General features: G+C 38.6%; 1 long non-coding RNA gene across 9 annotated transcripts in view; it reads left to right on the forward strand.

Moving 5' to 3' along the window:
• LOC126078157 (uncharacterized) overlaps nucleotides 1-19,523 on the forward strand; it is a 151,245-nt gene that overhangs the window by 89,560 nt on the left and 42,162 nt on the right. For 8 of the 9 annotated variants that reach the window (XR_007517979.1, XR_007517984.1, XR_007517983.1 and 5 more), the window contains one exon: nucleotides 6,632-8,685. This is a non-coding gene — a long non-coding RNA (uncharacterized LOC126078157). Of the gene's footprint in view, nucleotides 1-6,631; nucleotides 8,686-19,523 lie in introns of those variants that run through there. The other variant, XR_007517975.1, reaches the window with a different exon arrangement.

A 19,523-nucleotide genomic window follows, 5' to 3' on the forward strand; every position in this document is an offset into this window, starting at 1 on the left:
GTGTATCCTTGGGGTTTGTGGATCTTTTTGGATGATCAGCTTTTCATCTTCTCAGATAAAGGAGATTTGGGAAGTTTTTGCCCAGCAAATCTTCAACAATCTTCTCTGTGTTTTCCATTTTCTTTCCCTGTTCTGGAACTCTGTATGACATGAACATTTTTGCTCTTGATTATGTTCCACATAATTCTTTGGTTTTCTTCATTTTTTTCCTCAAACGAAATGTTGTCCATGGATTTGTCTTCAGTCTTGCTGATTCTGTCTTCCATTGTTTCAAATTTGCTCCTAAGACCTTCTACTGAGTTGTCCATTTCTGAAATTTTGTTGTTTGTCTTTTGGATTTTTACTTGCTGTTTTTGTATGATTTCTGTTTATTTCAATGTATTGTTGTTTTATTATTTTCCTGAATTCTTCTATTGCTTTGCTTGTGTTTTCCTTGATTTTGGATATGTTTTTGTTGGTTTTCTCTGTATTTTCTGTAACATTATCAGTTTTTTCCTTGGTTTTGTCTTTGTTTTCCTTGATCTCTTTCCTAATCTGTTGTAAAGCCCTAAATATTAGTCTTTGAATTCCATATCAGGCGGTTTCATTACCTTTTCTTCTACTGGGAGGTCATCTGATTCTTTTTTTTTGTCACTTGCTGGAGCCATCTTGTCCTGCCTTTTTGATATGTTTTGATATTGTCTGCTGTCTGCAGAAGATTAAGGTATTTTTTTCATTTATTGATTGTATGTTTGTTTCATCCTGCTTTTTTGTTTTGTTTTGATATGTCAGGGTGGGTGGCTGGCCGTGCTTTACTGCTTGCTTGTTTGTTGGCACGATAGCTCTTACCACCCTGTCTGGGTGGGCAGGGCAGCAGCAGTCAGGGTGAACTCACTTCACTGTACACTGGTTTGGCAAGGTGGCTGAAGGTGGACTGGGCAGCTGCTGTCTGCATCCTGATGTTCCAGTGGTGTGGGAGCATTCACAGACCCTCACCAGATGGGTGAGCATAGCAGATGTGGAGGGGTATGGGCTCGCTTTCCACTGCTCAGTACCTGGTTAGTGGCAGCAGGGGAGGGGTAGTGCAGGCTCGGTGTGGTGGCGAGCCTGAGTGCCAGGGACACTGTAGATGTGACAGCACAGTGAGAGACAATGGGAAGAGGGTGGTGGCATATGGGGCTAGGTGGGGGAGGGGAAGAAAAGAGAGAGAGAAAAATTATAGCCAGTGGATGGGGTTGGGGCAGACCTACAGGCCTGTGAGAAGGCAGGGGAAGTGGGATATGGTGCTAAATAGGAGGAAGAAAGAAAGAAAAAGAAAATAGAATGAAATAAATGATGTATGGTAGGGCCAGCATGGGGGTATTGGGTGGATTGGGTCAGTAGCATGCTGGTGCACTGGCTGCATTCTTATCTGTGGTGGTACGGTGAGGTCTGGTAGGAAGAGGGGCTGTGGCCTATGGGGCTAGGTGGGAGGGAGAAAGGGAGATAGAGAAAAAGAAGGAAAAAGATGACAGGCAATGGGTTCAGTGAGTAGCAGAGGGGTGTACCTGGGGTCTGGTGGAAGGGAGGAGTGGTGGCTTATAGAGGTAGGTGAGAGGGGAAAATAAAAAAAAGAAAATAAAGAGGAAAAAAAGATGATGGTTTGATGTGGGCTAGCAGGTAGGGGCATGGGGTGGTGTCAGGGCAGTGATTCTCTAGCAGTTGTGGTGCTGTTTGGCTTGGCAAAAAGATAAGGAGGTGGTGTATGGAGCTAAGTGGAGTGGAGAAAGACAAGGAAGAGGAAAAAAAAAAGATGGCGTGGTGGGAGCTGGTGCATGGGGGCCTGAATGATACCTTAACATGCCAAAATTAAACTTTGACAAACTAGACTGAAGACACTTCTCTAGAATTTAATTTGTGTAAGGGCTCTTAGAGATCATCTAGTTATAACTGTCATATTATAGATTACAAAAATTGATCCCCAGAAGCTTATGTGACTTTTCTAAGATCACAATTGTACTTTACCATCCTCAGAATTCCTCACATACTTAACCTGTCAGCAGAATAGCCCTTCTACCTAAACTGCCCCAATACCATCACTTCTCCCAGAATACCCAACACTGGAAAATTTTTGACATTGTGTGTTCATGAACACTTCTATGTTTACTTTAGCTATCTCCTTGTATATGATTCCTCATTATTTATAGAAATTAACATATCTCACAGATATATTTAATCTATAGGATTATTCAATTCTCTGTAGTATGTATCCTTAACTTTCCATTTCTGATATTACTTGTTCTAAAAGAGAAGTCAAAGTTGCCTTTTATACATTATATGGAGTAAGGATTTTGTCTTAGGATTTTGTATGTGTGCAAAGATTTTCTTTTTTTCAATGTCATCTCTTTAGCCTAGATTTAACTCCTTTTCACCTTTCATGTCTCAGAATAAGTGTCACTTCCTTGAGGAAGTGTTCCCTGACCTCTCAGACCGGGTCAGATATACTTGTTGGTAAACCTTGCCTTGAAAGCCTGTACTTTTCCTTTAAAACTTTCTACACACTTGTAATGGATTTTTAAGGCCAGTCTTCTTCAGAACACTCTGCACTTTATGAGAGCAGGGACTCTATCTATCTTAGACACCAGTATCTCTCTAGCACTCAGTGTGTACATGGCCAGGACTCTGGGTGGCATTCAACAGAAATGCAACTCATCTGACCTTATGTAAGAAAAAGGAATCAGTGATTCATGTAACTAAAAAGCCGAGAGATAGATTTGAGTGGTTTCATTATAGCTCGGCCCCTGTACTCAAATTACGTCCTTACGATAATTTCTCTTTTTGTTGCTTATACTGTTAGAAATGTTCTGCTCATGTGGTGGCCAAGATAGTGCTGAATGCTCCAGGTTTATGTGATCCCTGGTAACTCCAGTCTTAGAAAGAGATTGTTTCAGCAAATACCCTGACCAGAGTTTCATTGGTTGGCTTGGGTCACAAGTTCACCCATGGGCCCCCGACCATAGCTTTGGAGTATCACCTCCTGAGTGCCTTAGTTGGGGTCAGGAAACATTCCAGAAACTAAGAATAGAGGTAAGCCCTTCCTGACCCTTCCTGACCCCCATGGGTTAAGAGTAGAATGAGAGTGATTTACAAAGGGAGAAAAGTGGTTCTGTACCAGAACATGGTCACTGGATGCTGGGCAATCAGTAACATCTGGTAACAATCAAAATATTAATAGCTAATATTTATGGAGTGCTTTATGTGGGTTTCCTATTTAAGATGTCCACTAAAATGCTCAATAAGTGTTGAAGGAGTGAATACAAAACTTCATGCTTACGCCATTGAACATTGTAGGTTATAATGACATACTGGCAATATTTTGACTATTTCTACTATTATCATTATTTTAATTGTTAAAATTGAACTTTGAATCTAGATACTCATTCAGTTACAAGTTGTTAAGGGACTTTATTTTTTAGCCATTTATTAAAAGGAAATATGAAAGGCTAACATACCTATGGTCGTCTCTTATCCCTTATGCATTTAACCCTTTGGTGACCCAGTTATTTTCTGCTTTGAATTATTTGTTCATACATGTGTTTTCATTAATGGAATCATGGTGAGTCATGGAGCATGCTTAAATTTTTGGTTAGTAATATGGATTTTGAGAAATATTATCTGCTATTACTTGGTTACCAAAAAATCTTCAAGGTTCTTGGATGCCATAATTAGTGGATGCCTGTCTTTACCAGCAGACCTTGTTTGCTGGATGTATTGTAGGGCACCTTCCATTAGGTTACATTGGGAACCTCTGGTTCTCCAAATATGACACAAAAGCCCCAAACCAACCCCACCAGCGCTCCCTAACTATTACACAGGCAACTATAAATATGCTTAAAAGGCTTATCTAGGGGAACAAAAGCAAAAAAAAAAAAAAAAAAAATTTTTTTTAACCAATCATGCTTCAAGGATGCACTACCTCACATTTAAGGCTCATACCCCAACTATTTTGCTTCAACTAATGTTTCTTTCACCTTTTGCCATTATGCAAGTCACCACTGGAAAGCAGCAGATATTTTTAGTGATAAAGTATACTATCAAAAACCTAAGAGCCAGAAAAAGTGGTGGTATGCCTTATGTACCACAGGTCATGTTAAAGAGCTTAGTACATGGCTTTGTCTAGCAATTTACATCACATTTCTGGCTGTATTTCTCTGATTTTATCACAAATACCTGCTATCTTCCTGTGCTCTACTGGGTAAACTGAACAAGTTTCTTCTTGTAATTTTAATTTGTATTTTGGGTGTTTGCATAGTCAATTTAGCTTCTTCCCAATCCTTCTATATATATTTCATAAGTGGTAGCTTTCTACCACCATCATCACCATCACCACCACCACCCCCCTCCACCACTTGGTGTCTTTCTATTTTTCCTTTTAGTACCATTCAGCTTTACTAGACTACCTTTCTCTTTAAAATCAGTTTCAAAGACATTTTGCTGTTGTACTAAGTCTATTACTCTTGGCTTTCATTTTGTTATTAACTTTTTCTAATTTCACTTTCATTTCCCGCATATTTTTCTTAAGTATTCTAAATTCTACACTAAGAACTTCCTGTTTTTCCACTGAGTTTTAACCTTTTTCAAGAAAGTATAGCTATTCAAAAATTCTGAAACTGTGTTCCCCAAATCCTGGAACTACGTAAACTTCTGTGGGAGTGTGAATAGACACATTTTCCAGGGGAAAGGGTGATAGTTTTCATCACAGTTCAAGTTTATGACCCATGAATGTTTCAGAGCTGTGGTCTCCTCACCATAATACTCACTAGTAATTTGTGAACTGGTCTTTGACTTGTCTAACAGAGGGTGAGGGTTAGGGTTGGTTTGTTTGTTTTTTGCCATTATTATGTCTTGACTTTTGGTCCAATTCTGTTTGTACAGTAGGGAGGGTTTCAGAAGATGGGAGACAAAAACTGCTGACAAACTTATCTGTCCTGGGTCAGTGGCCTGCCAAACGGTAGATATTTCAGCAGGACACACACAGTTTTTGAGGCTTTTCTGCTACTTGCAGAGGTATCATCTCAGGATTCATCACCTTCCCTCCCCAACATGATTTATCTGTAAAGGCAGCAGCCACTCATTTTCCAGATTTCCCCTGTTTGGGAGATTGTTGTTGTTGTGTGCTGTCGATATGTTTCTTACTCATACCTATCCCATAGGACAGAGTAGAGCTGCCTCATACAGTTTCCTATGCTATAATTCTTTAAAGGCGTAAATTGCCAGGGCTTTTTTCTCCACAGAGCAGCTGGTGGGTTCTAATTAATGACCTTTCAGTTAGCAGCCCGGAGCTTAACTTTGCACCACCAGAGTTTCTTTTGTGAGATTAATGACACATTATGTCTGTTGTCTTTCACTTTCCCTTTGTGCATGGAAACCTATAAACCCATCCACGAAACCCATTGCCGTCGAGTTGATACCAACTCATAGTAACCCTATAGGACAGAGTAGAACTGCCCCATACAGTTTCCCGGAAGTGCCTGGTGGATTTGGTTAGCAGCCATAGCTCTTAACCACTATGCCACCAGGGTTTCCGGAAACCTATATTTTTAATTCTTAAACACAATTGTATTGAATCTGGATGTAGAAAATACAAATTGGGCAGTGACCTATTCCTTTTCTTTTTCTTTGGGTCCTAAATTTCATTCACATAAATGATGTCATTGTGCTTTGGTTAATCCTCTGTCCATGAGGAAGCTTTTTCAGTCCTCACTGCATGTTTACTAGGTTTCTGACACTTAGATCTTTCTTCTTCCTTTACAACTTACCCACATTGCTAGACACTGTGTTCCCAGACATCACTGTCCCCAGACATCACCAACAAAACCAATAGGCTCAGAGATCGGGTTTCTTTCCCAAGGCTGGAGCTGGGGAAAGAATTCCCACAGAACTCCATGCCATGCTAAGGACCCTGGGGAGAGGCCAAGGTTGAAATACAACAGGCTACTTGTAAACAGTGAATTACAGATGAGAGGGAGGTTAGTTCTGTGAAGCCAAGTGTTTTGAGGCAGGCAAAGAAGAGGTCAAAAGACTAGGGCCAGATGTAATAGACTAGCAGGATTAAGGTGTTGACTTGGTTGACTGAATAAATGTCAGAGGCAAAATGGTTAATCCCTGTGATTCTTCCCTATAATCTAAGCCTTCTTCTATATCTTTATTTTAGGGTTAGTGACATGCTAATACATACTCTGTGTTTGTGTGTGTACTGGTGTAGAAATGGGATCAATATATTTATATTGTGGGCCAGTATGATTGGGGAGAGCATCAAATATCATTTTAATCTTTATTGTTTATGTATTATAGAAACATACTCCTTAAAAAATGCATCTTCTGCAATCTTAATTTTTCAGAGATAAACATAGTTTAGAATGGTCCCAGAATTTTTGTGGTCCAATGGGTTGATTTAAATAAAAGCATTTTGACAACAGTAATATTACACAGATGCTGGATTAAATTATTTTCATAGATGTATTTTGAAATCTTAACAGTAGAGACCATAACTTATTTCTTCTTCCACAGTATAAATGTTCTCCAGAAATTAGTATTCTGCTTTCTACATTTGGGTTTTGAAGTTCGTGTGAAATAGAACTTCACTTGTGTTTTCCTGTTTTCTTTCCCACAGGTTATGTGACCCTCTTAAAATTAACTCAGTAATGGGCACAGCCATTTTCCTAGAGAGTGTGATGGTGTTTTTTGCATCCATTGTTCAGAACAATAAGAATAACAAAACTAATAAGGTAAGAAAATGAAGAAAGGGCAGGGGAATATGAAGAAAGAAAGAAAAGCTCAAGTAGGCATTCACTAGGTGTCATAAATTAGTTGTAGAAAACAGACACATGGTTTGAGTGTTTCTTTAAAAATTAAATGATACATACAACCCTCCAGTCTAAGTATCAAACAAAATAATGAAATATATCAGCTACTGACTTATTTCAAGATGCCACAACTTCCTCTTCTTACTCATTAAAAAAAATTATTGTGTTTTAGATGTATGTTTACAGCACAGTTTTTTCATTCGAAAATTTATGCACAAATTGTTTTGTGACATTGGTTGTAATTCCCGCATTTTCTCAGCACTCCCCTCCCTTCCCTTTGAACACTGGATTCCCCATTGTCCATTTGTTTACTTTTCTTGTTCCGTCCTGCCTTCTTGTCTTTGCTATTGGGCAGGTGTTGCCCATTTGGTCTTCCATACTTGATTGAACTAAGAAGCACATTCTTCATGTGTGTTATTGTTTGTTACATAGAACTGTCTAATCTTTGCCTGAAGGTGGATTTAGGGAGTGGCTTCAGTTATGAGTTAGCAGTGTGTCCGGGCGCTGTAGTTTCAAGGGTTCCTCTAGTCTCAATCAGACCAGTAAGTCTGGTCTTCTTTCTGTGTGTGTGAATTTTAGTTTTGTTCTACATTTTTTTTCCTGCTCTGTCCAGGACCCTCTAGTGATCCTTGTCAGAGGAGTTGGTGGTAGTAGCCAGGCACCATCTAATTCTTCTGGGCTCAGACTGGTGTAGACTGTGGTTCAAGTGGTCCAGTAGTTCTTTGAACTAGTATTTTCCTTGTGTCAATAGATGTATCTTAGATGGTTCTTACAAGCTTTTAAGTCCCCAGACGCTACTCACCAAAGTAGGACATAGAACATTTTCTTTATGAACTATATTACGCCAATTGACCTAGATGTCCCCTGAGACCATGGTCCCCAGCCTTCAGTGCCAGTAACTTGTTTTCTCAAGGCGTTGGATGTATCTAGGAAGCTTCTATGATTTTGCCTTGGTCAAGTGGGTGCTGACAGCCCCTATATTGTGTGTTGTTTTTCCCTTCACCAAAGTTAACTCTTGTCTACCCACGAGTTACTGATTTCCCCTCCCTACCATTCCCCTCCTGGTAACTATCAAAGCTTGTTTTTATTATGGGTGTAAATCTTCGGTTTTTATAATAGTGGTCTCATACAACATTTGTCCTTTTGTGATTTAATTATTTCACACAGCATAATTCTCTCCACATTCGTCTGTGTTGTAAGATGATTCACAGATTCATCAGTGTTCTTTGTCATTGCGTAGTGTTCCTTTATGTGTATGTACCATAATTTGTTTATCCATTCATCCATTGATGGCCACTTAGGTTGTTTCCATCTTTTTGCTGTTGTGAATAATGCTGCAATGAACATGGTTGTACACGTGTCTATTCAAGTGACAGCTCTTTATTTCTCTAGAATATATTCCTGGGAGTGGGATTGCAGGATTATATGGTATTTCTATTTCCAGCTTTTAAGGAGTTACAGTATCATTTTCCAAAGTGGTTCTACCATTTTATATTCCTACAAATGGTGCATAGGAGTTACAATTTCCCTCCAACCTCTCCAACATTTGTATTATCTGTTTTTTTGATTAGTGCCAGTAATGTTGGTGTGAAATATATTTCAATGTAGTATTGATTTGCATTTCTCTAATGGCTAATGATTGGGAGCATTTCCTCATGTGTCTGTTAGCTGCCTGAATCTCTTCTTTGGTGAAGTTTCTGTTCATATCCTTTGCTCATTTTTTAATTGGACTGTTTGTCTTTTTGTTGTTGAAGTGTTGCACTATTCTATAGATTTTAGAGATTAGACTCTTTGAGGAATATGTCATAGCCAAAACTTTACTCCCAGTCTGTAGGTTCTCTTTTTACTCTTTTGTTGAAGTCTTCTGATGATCATAAGTGTTTATTTTGGGGAGCTCCCAGTTATCTAGTTTCTCTTCTGTTGTTTGTACATTATTAGTTATTATGGTTTGTATTGTATTTATGCCATGTATTAGGGCCCCTAGCATTGTCATTTATTTTTCTCCCATGGTTTTATTGTTTTAGGTTTTATATTTAGGTCTTTGATCCATTTTGAGTCAATTTTTGTGTATGGTGTGAGGTATGGGTCCTGTTTCATTTTTTTTTTTTTTTTTTTTACAGATGGCCAGACAGTTTTACCACCACCATTAGTTAAAGAGACTGTCTTTTCCACATTTAATGGGCTTTGGTCCTTTTTCAAATATCAGCTGACCATAGGTTGATGGATTTGTGTCTAGGTTCTAGACTCTGTTCCATTGGTCTATGTGCCTGTGATTGTACCAGTACCAAGCTATTTTGACATCCATGGCTGTATCATAGGTTCTGAGATCAGGTAGTATGAGGCCTCCTACTCTTTTTTTTTTTTCTTCAGTAATGCTTTTGTTATCTGGAGCCTCTTTCCCTTCTCTATAAAGTTGGTGGCTAGTTTTTATATCTCTTTAAAAATGCATTGGTATTTGAATTTGTAAATCATTTTGAGTAGAATTGATATTTTCACAATATTGTGGCTTTCTATCCATGAGGATGATATGTTTTTCCATTTATGTAGGTCTGTTTTTGTTTCTTGCAATAATATTTTGTAGTTGTCTTTCTGTAGGTCTTTTACATCCCTGGTTGAATTTATTCCTCAGTATTTTACCTTTTTAGGGGCTGTTATAAATAGTATTGTTTTCCTGATTTCTTTTCTGAGGGTTTGGTTTATTGGTGTAGAGGAATCCAACTGATTTTCGTATGTTGGTCTTGTATCCTGCTACTCTGCTGAATCTTTCTTTTAGTTCCAGTAGTTTTTTTTTTTTTTGTGTGTGGAATCTTGGAGTTCTCTCTATATAGGAACATATCATCTGCAAATAGGGATGTTTTACTTCTTTCTTTCCAATTTGGATGCCCTTTATTTCCTTTTCTTGCCTTATCGTTCTAGCCAGTACTTCCTGCACAGTGTTAAGTAAGTGCGGTGATAAAGTCATCCTTGTCTCGTTCCCATTCTCAGGGAATGCTTTCAACGCCCTTCTACTGAGAATGTTGTTGGCTGTTGTTTTTGTATAGATGTCCTTTATTATGTTGGGGAATTTCCTCTCTATTCCTATTTTGTTCAGAGTTTTTATCAGGAATGAGTGTTGGACTTTATTGAATGCCTTTTCTCTGTCGATTGAGATGATCATGTGATTTTTTTTCCTTTTGTTTTATTTATGTGGCAGATTAAGTTGATTGATTTCTAATGTTGAACCATCCTTGCATACCTAGTATGAATCCCAGCTGGTTGTGGTGTAATTTTTTTTGATATGATGCTGAATTCTATTGGCTAGAATTTTGTTGAGAATTTTTGCATCTATATTCATGAGAGATATTGGTCTGCAATTTTCTTTTTTGTGGTGTCTTTGCCTGAGTTTGATATCAGGGTTATGCTGGCTTCACAGGATGATTTTGGGAGTATTTCTTCCTTTTCTATGCTCTGCAATAGTTTGAGTAGTACTATTGTGAGATTGTCTCTGAATGTTTGGTAGAATTCTCCAGTGAAGCTGTCTGGGTCAGAGCTATTTCCTCTATGTTCTCAAATCCTCTATTTCCTCTGGGTTCTCAAATCCCTTGGAGTATAATTTTTCATACTATTGTGTTATGATCCTTTTTATTTCAGTTGGTTCTGTTATAATGTCTCCCATCTCATTATTTGGGTTTTTTCTTCCTATCTTGTTTTTCCTTTATCGTTTTGGCCAGTGGTTTGTCAATTTGGTTGTTCTTTTCAAGGAACCAACTTTCGGCCTTGTTGATTCTGTTGTTTTTCTGTTCTCTGTTTCATTTATTTCTGCTCTAATGTTTATTATTTTCTTTCTTCTGGTGACTCTGGGCTTCTTTTGTTTTTCTCTTTTGATTTGTTTGAGTTGTAGGTTAATGTTTTATTTTGGCCCGTTCTTTTTGATGTGTACATTTATTGCTATAAATTGACCTCTGAGCATTGCCTTTCTTGTGTCCCAAAAGTTTTTGTATGATGTGTTTTCATTCTCATTTGATTCTAGGAAGCTTTTCATTCCCTGTTTGATTTCTTCCATTACCCAGCAAGGTATTATTCAGTTTCTTTGTATTTGATTTTTTAAATCTTGTTCTTATTGTTATTGATTTCTACTTTTATGGTATTGTGATCAGAGCATGCTTTGTATTATTTCAAGATTTTGGATTTTATTGAGAGTTGCTTTGTGTCCTAAAACATGGTCTTTTCTGAAGAATGTTCCATGCATGCTTGAAAAGAATGTATACTTTGCTACTGCTGTGTGGAGTGTTTTCTATATATGTATATGAGGTCAAGTTGGTTGATTGTGGCCTTTATATCTTATGTATCTTTGTTGAGTTTCTTTCTAGATGTTCTGTCCTTTACCAAGAATGGTGTTTTCTTTTTTTTAATTGTACTTTAGATGAAGTTTACAGAACAAACTAGTTTCTCATCAGTTAGTACACACATTGTTCTGTGACATTGGTTAACAACCCGATGACATGTCAATGCTCTCCCTTCTCAACCCTGGGCTCTCTATTACCAGCTTTCTTGTTCCCTTCTGCCCTCCAGTCCTTGCCCCAAGGCTGGTGCACCCCTTTAGTCTTGTTTTGTTCCATGGGCCTGTTCAATCTTTGGCTGAAGGGTGAACTTCAGGAGTGACCTCATTACTGAGCTGAAAGTGACATCATTATGTTCAGGGACCATACTCTCAGGGTTTCTCCAGTCTGTCAGGCCAGCAATTCTGGTCTTTCTTTTTGAGTTAGAATTTTGTTCTACATTTTTCTCCAGCTCTGTCTGGACCTTCTATTATGATCCCTGTTAGAGCAGCCAGTGGTGGTAGCCAGGTACCATCTAGTTGTACTAGACTCAGTCTGGTGGAGGCCATGGTAGACATGGTCCATTAGTCCTTTGGACTAATCTTTCCTTTGTATCTTTAGTTTTCCTCAAGGAATGATGTTTTGAAGGCTCCTACTATTGTTGTAGAACTATTTCTCTGTTCAGTGATGTTTGAGTGTTTTTTATGTATTTTGGAGCCCTGCCATTGGGTGTGCAGATATTTATTAAGGTTATATCTTCTTAGTGGATTTTCTCTTTAATCATTATTTTTATTTTTTATGGTTGATTTTGCCTTAAAGTCTATATTATCTGCAATTGGTATTGCCATTCCTGTTCTTTTATGCTTATGGCTTGCTTGATATATATATATTTTTTTCATCCTTTGATTTTTAATAAATTTATATCTTTGTGTCTAAGGTGTATCTCTTTTAGACAGCATATTGATGGGTCATGTTTTTTTATCCATTCTGTCACTCTCCATTTCTTTACGGGTGCATTTATGCCATTTACATTCAGTGTGATTATCTGTAGGTATGAGTTTATTGCTGTCATATTGTGACTTTTTTTTTTTTGGTGCTGACTTTTTTTTTTTTTATCTTACTCTCCTGTGCTGAGTTCCTTTTTTTGTGTGTGTGGATTTTCTCTTCTTTCCTTTTGTTACTATATATAGAATTTGTATTTACTGAGTCTTTGTTTTTGTTTTTTTTTGTTTTGATGAGTAGGTCTGTTAACTTTCTTTGTATTACCTTGAAATTTACCCTTATCTTCCTTAGTTGAAAAGTCTTTTTAAAAAAAATTTTTTTTCTTTTATTGTACTTTAGATGGTATTATAGAACAAACTAGTTTCTCATTAAACATACAATACATATACTCTTTTGTGACATTGGTTGCCAACACTCAGAACATGCCAACACTCTCCCATTCTCGACCTTGGGTTCCCCATTGCAGCTTTCCTGTCCTCTCCTGCCTTCTCGTCCTTGCCCCTCGGCTGGTGTGTCCATTTAGTCTCATATTGTTTTATGGGCCTGTCTAATGTCTGGCTGAAGGGTGAACCTCTGGAGTAGCTTCATTCCTGAGCTATAAGGGTGTCTGGGGGCCATACTCATGGGGTTTCTCCAGTCTCTGTCAGACCAGCAAGCCTGGTCTTTTTTTTTTTTTTTTTTTTCAGTTAGGGTTTTGTTGTACATTTTTCTCCAGCTCTGTTCAAGACTGTCTGTAGTGATCCCTGTCAGAGCAGTTGGTGGTGGTAGCTGGGTACCATCTTCTTGTGCTGAATTCAATCTGGCAGAGGCGCTGGTAGTTGTGATCCTTTGGACTAATCTTTTCCTTGTGTCTTTGGTTTTCCTCATTCTCCCTTGCTCCCAACAGGGTGAGACTGGTAGAGTCTCTGGCCACTCACAAGCTTTTAAGACTCCAGAGGCTACTCACCAAAGTAGAATGTAGAACATTTTCTTCATAAACTATATTATGCCAATTGAGCTAGATATTCCCGAAGACCATGGTCTCCACAGCTCTCAGCTGAGTAATTTGATCCCCCAGGAAGTTTGGATGTGTCTATGGAGCGTCCATAACCTTGCCTTGGACAAGTTGTACTGGCTACCCCTGTATTGTGTACTGTCTTACCCTTCACCAAAGTTACCACTTACCTATTGTCTACTTAGTGTTTTTACCTCTCACCCCATCCTCCCTCATAACCATCAAAGATTGTTTCTGTGTACAAACCTTTTCAAGAGTTTCTACAGTAGTGGTGTCATACAAAATTTGCCCTTTTGTGCTTGACTTATTTCAATCAGCGTAATGCCATCCAGATTCATCTATGTTGTGAGATGCTTTGCAGATTCATCATTGGTAGTATTCCATTGTGTATGTATACCATAATTTTTTTATCCATTCATCTGTTGATAGGCACCTAGGTTGTTTCCATCTTTTTGCTATTGTGAACAATTCTGCAATGAACATGTAGGTGCATATGTCTATTTGTATAATGGCTCTTATTTCTCTAGGGTATATTCCTAGGAGTGGGGGTTTGCTGGGTCATGTGGTATTTCTATTTCTGTCTTTTTAAGGAGTTGCCATATTGTTTTCCAAAATGGTTGTGCCATTTTGCATTCCCACCCGTAGTGCATGAGAGTTCCAATCTCCCCACGGCCTCTCCAGTATTTGTTATTTTCTGTTTTGAGCCAGTAATATTGGGGTGAGATTGTATCTCGTTGTTGTTTTGATTTGCATTTTTTTTTTAATGGCTAGTTATTGTAAGCATTTCCTCATTTATCTGTGAGACAGTCTTTTACACTTAATAGTGCCTTGACTTCCTCTCCATTTGAAAGTACTACATCTATACCATTTATTCCCCTTTTTTTGTTTTGATATTGTCAACATTTATAGATTGATGCCTCTGTGTTCCGGTTTTAAGTCTTTTAATTTTGTTTTATTATTGAGGGTTCTCTACCTAGGTTGGTCTCTGGCTGTTGGTGTCTCCTGTGTCCTAGATTCCAGTTATCGTGTGATGTTCTTGGTTACCTAACAAAAGGACTCCTTTTAATATTTTTTGTAAATTTGGTTGCTTTTTACAAATTCCCTTAGTTTCTATTTATCTAGAAATTTCCTAATTTTCCCATCATATTTTAGAGAGAGTTTTGCAGGATATATTATTCTTGGTTCTCAGCTTTTTTCTTTCAAGGTTTCATATATGTTATATTGTTTTCTTGTCTGGATGGTTTCTGCAGAATAGTAATTTCTTAGTCAAAATGTTTTCTTTTTTAAAGAGACTTTTCATTTTTCTTGAGCTGCTCTCATGATTCTTTGCTCTTTTTTTTTTGACAAGTGTGATTGTAATATTTTTGGTGACTTTCTTTTGGGGTCTATTCTTGGATGGTCAGCTTTTCATCTGTCATGATATTTGGGAAGTTTTCTCCCAGCAACTCTTTAGTTATCTTCTCTGTGTTTTCCATTTTCTCCCCTGTTCTGGAGCTCTGATCACACACAAATTTTTGTTCTTGATTGTGTCCTATGTAAGTCTTATGTTTTCTTCATTCTTTCTTTGATTTTTTCCTCATATAAGTGACATCCACAAATCTGTCTTTAATCTCACTGATTCTATCTACCATCGTTTCAAATTTGCTCCTAAAACCTTTTATTGAGGTGTACATTTCTGAAATTTTGTTGTATATCTTTTGGACTTCCAGTTGCTGTTTTTGTATGAGTTCTAATTGTTTATTCATTTTGACATTTTGTTTTTGTATTATTTTTCTGAATTCTTCTGTTGCTTTGTTTTCCTTTATTTTGGCTATGTTTTCACTGGTTTTGTGTTTTCCATAATTTTTCTATTTTTTCCTTGGTTGTCTTGTGTTTTCCTTGATCTCTTTTCTAATATTATGGAGAGCCCTAAATATTAGTCTTTTGAATTTCAAATCAGATAGTACCACTGACATTTTTTTTTCTACTAGAATGCTGTCTGATTCTTTTGGTCACCTGCTAGAACCATCTTGCCCTGCTTTTCTTATATGTTTTGATTGTCTGTTGTCTCCAAAACATTAAGGCATTTTTTACTTTATTTATTGACTGCATATTCGTTTGTTTTGTCCTGATGGGTGGGCCAGGCATGTTCTTTGCTTTTCATCTGTGGCTATGATAGCTCTCATTACCTTGTGTGGGTGGGCACGGCAGTAGCAGGCTAGGTGATCTCATTTTGCTGTACACTGTTTTGACAAGTTGGCTGAAGACAGACTTGGCAGGCACTACCTGCCTCATGATGTTGGTCTACCAGTGTGGGAGCATTCATAGCTGCTTGTCAGATGGGCTGGCGTGTCAGTAGGGAATTGGTACAGGCTTACTACCCATCATTCAGTAGCTGGTCCAATTGGGGGTGGGGAGGGGAGGTGCAGGTCTGCTGCAATGGCAAGTTGAGCACCAGGAATGCTCTAGCCACAGCGGTGCAGTTGGGGCTGGTGGGAAGGTGGGGGTGCCATACAGGGCTAGATGGAGGGAGAAAGAAAAGAGAGAGAAAGAAAAAAAAGGATAGCTGGTGGGTATGGGTAGTGTAGACCTTGGGCCTGTAGGAAGAGAGGGTGGTGGTTTATGGGGCTAGGTGCTAGACAGAAAGAAAAGAAAGAAAGAAAAATAAAAGTGGCATGGTTGGGGCCTGTGGGTGGGGACAGGGTGGACCTGGGGCAGTGGTCAGCCAGTGTGGTGGTGGTTGCACTCTATCCACGGCAGTGTGGTGGGTGCTGTTGAAAAGGAGGAGAGATGGCATATGGGATAGGTGGGAGGGAGAAAGAAAATAAGAAAAGAAAAAAAAAAAGGTGCTAGCATGCTGCAGGCTGGCAAGTGGGGTCGGGCAGGACCCATGGGCCCATGGGAAGGAAGAGGAGGTTGTATACTGGGCTAGGTGGGAGAGAGAAAGAAAATTAAGAAAAGAAAAAAAAAATTTTGACATGGTGGGGCCCATTGATGGGGGCAGGGCAAACCTGAGTGGTGTTAGACCAGTGACTCTTAGGCACAGTGGTGCAGCAAGGGCTTGTAGGAAGTGGGGGAGGTAGCATACAAGGTTAGGTAGGAGGGAGAAAGAAAAGGTTGAAAGGGAAAATAGAAAAAAGCAAAAAAAATTGCAAGGCAGAAGCTGGCAAATGGCGGTGTGGTAGACCTGAGATGGTCGTGGGCTGGTGGCCCTCTAGCTATGTCATTGTGGCTGGGTCAGTGGGAAAGTGGGGAGGTGGCATATGAAGCTATATAGGAGGCAGAGTGAAAAGGAGGAGAAAAAAAATTAAGAAAATTAAAAAACTGGCGGCGTGGTGGGAGCTGGCAAATGGTGGCAGGGCAGACCCAGGGGCTGGTAGGAAGGAGGGGGGAGGTGACATATGTGGCTAGGTGAAAGGGAGAAAGAAAAGAAAAATGAGAAAGCAAAAAAAAAAAAAAAAAGTTTAATGATTTGAATAACTTGCAGATGTAGGAAATTTAAAAAAAACCTTTGAATATAAAGATGATTAATTACATTTTTTGGCTCTTCTGATCTACTGGATCATGGAATATGACAGGTTTTGAAATAGAAAATGTGTGAACTTCAGTATATCTAGAAAAAAATAACTTTTTTTTGAGTTTATGGAAATACAGTTTTTTGAGGAATGTCGGAGCTTAAAGGACACGTCCCTAAGGCTGGGGTACCAAACCAAGGCACCCTTAACCCACGGGTCACCATGTTGTAACCCAGTCTGGTAAACTGCCAAAGAGAGTTAAATACAAGGGCAGTCATCTGCTAGAACAAGGGGATGGAAGTGTTTTGCAACTTGCATTGACGTTTTTAAAAAACTTTTTTATTTTGAAATAATTATGGACTCACAAGGAGTTACAGAAAATATACTGGGAAGTCCCATGTTCCTTTAGTCTAGCTTTATTCAATATTAGCATTTTATGCGACTATAATACCTGTCATGGGTTGAACTGTTTCCTCCAAAAATATGCGTCGACTTGGTTAGGCCATGATTCTCAGTGTTGTGTGGTAGTCCTTCATTTTGTGATTGTAATTTTCCTATGTGTTGTAAATCCTAATCTCTGCCTGTGCTTAATGATGCAAGATTAGATTATGTTAAAGAGGTAGGGTGGGATGTACTGCCTTTACTCAGGTCACTGATCCAATGTAAAGGGAGTTTCCCTGGGGCATGGCCTGCATCATCTTTTATCTTACAAGAGATAAAAGAAAAAGGAAATGAACAGAGTGTTGGGCACCTCATACCATCAGAAAGCAACAGCCAGGAGAATGGTGCATCCTTTGGACCTGAGTTCCCTGCACTGAGAAGTTCCTAGTCCAGGGGAGGATTGATGATGAGGGCCTTCCTCCAGAGCCAACAGAGAGAGAAAGTCTTCCCTTGGATCTGACACTCTGAATTTGGACTTCTAGCATACTATACTGTGAGATAATAAACTTCTCTTTGTTAAAGACATCCACTTGTGGTATTTCTGTTATAGCAGCACTAGATAACTAAGACAGTAGCTTATCAAAACCAATTGACATTGGTGCAATATAGTTAACTAGACTAGGTTTTCTTGGATCTCACCAGTTTTTACAAGCACTTTTTTTAGGGAGGAGAGGTGCTTGACAATTATGAGTTGAGAATATTGCACATAGGTTTCCAAAGTCCTAATGGACAATGTCTCTGATATTTTCCCACTATTACTCTTTCTCTCTTTCTCACAGCCTCTCTCTTCCTCCCTTGCTTTCATCCTCTCACACAGAGTACCAATTTAGTACCAGGCACTGTCTACGTGCTGGGGAAAGATTGGTAAAGATAGCAGTTGTGGCCATACCTTTCTTCCATTGTCATCCCTCCCCATTCTCATTCATATTCTTAATAGGCCTTTGGAACTCTTGTCCAGCCTCTTGTCTCCCATCAACTTACTCCTTCCTATAAAAAGATCTAGATTAATCTTCCTAAAGCACAGCTCTTATCTCATATCTTCCCTTGCTAAACAAAACCCTTAAAAAACTCATCTTTGTCAACAATTCAATCCATAACAGGCATTCAACAAAATAATATATGATGAGAGCCTAGCAAAGAAAATATTTGTAAAATTAAAGCTTAAAGTCTTGTTAGAAAATCATCTTTCCAAGAAAACAAAAATAGATTTTGTAAATATGGCTGACTTCCAAAGAATTAGAGGTTCATTGGGTGGTGATTATTTACTTCAAGAAACCTAAGACCAGTGTTGAGTTCAGAATCCTTTGAAAGCTGGGATCATTCTGAGAAAGAAGCTGCTCTTGGCAACACATGCTGGGAATAACATGGTTAGGCTAAGGAGCAGACTCCTAATGCCTCTCTCCCCAAACACCATATCTAAGGTTCTGAAATAGCAGAACCATCAACATCCACTTTCCTGTCCCATCCTCCATGGCATCTGTATATTTTAGCTACACGGAACAGATGAGGGTCACACTTTCCTCCGTATGCTCTTTGGAAGTGGTTTTATGGTGTGTCAATCTTGTTTCTAAAGGATACTTCAAGGAAAGACGCAACTTGTGATGTGTGATTTGCATATTGGTTATCTAATTTGAATATGATGCATAAGTCTTTTATTACCATAAATAATTGAGTCTATATTCAATTTTTTTTTTAATTCTCTTTAAGGGTATGCAAGATCCACATTTCATCAGAATTATACAAATTCTTCAGGGTACAGATATTTCCCTGTGTTTGAATTTTGGAAGTATTAATTTCATGCCTACTTTCTTAGTAAAAGGAATGGGGAATTTACTTACCTAGTAACTAGTGTACCTGGTCTCCAGTTTGGCTGTAAAGTATGACAATAAAGTAAAGATGACAATAATTTGAGGATTTAGAAGCCAAATATTATATGGCTAGGGTTCAATGCAAAAATCCTCACAACTGGACCAATAAGCCACATCATGATAAATGGAGAAAAGGTTGAAGTTGTCAAGGATTTCATTTTACTTGGATCTATAATCAACACCCATGGAAGCAACAGTCAAGATATCAAAGGATGCATTGCATTGGGAAAATCTGCTGCAAAGGATCTCTTTAAAGTGTTGAAAAGCAAAGGTATCACCTTGAAGACTAAGGTGTGCCTGACCCAAGCCATGGTATTTTCAATTGCATCATATGCATGTGAAAGCTGGACAATGAATAAGGAAGACCGAAGCAGAATTGACGCCTTTGAATTGTGGTGTTGGTGAAGAATAGTGAATATACCATGGACTGCCAGAAGAACAAACAAATCTGTCTTGGAAGAAGTACTACCAGAATACTCCTTAGAGGCAAGGATGGTAAGACAGCATCTTACATACTTTGGACTCGTCAGGAGGGATTGGTCCCTGGAGAAGGGACTTCATGCTTGGTAAAGTACAGAGTCAGTGGAAAAGAGGAAGACCCT

Source organism: Elephas maximus, chromosome 6 (genome assembly GCF_024166365.1).
Source record: "Elephas maximus indicus isolate mEleMax1 chromosome 6, mEleMax1 primary haplotype, whole genome shotgun sequence".
NCBI classification, from domain to species: Eukaryota; Metazoa; Chordata; class Mammalia; order Proboscidea; family Elephantidae; genus Elephas; species Elephas maximus.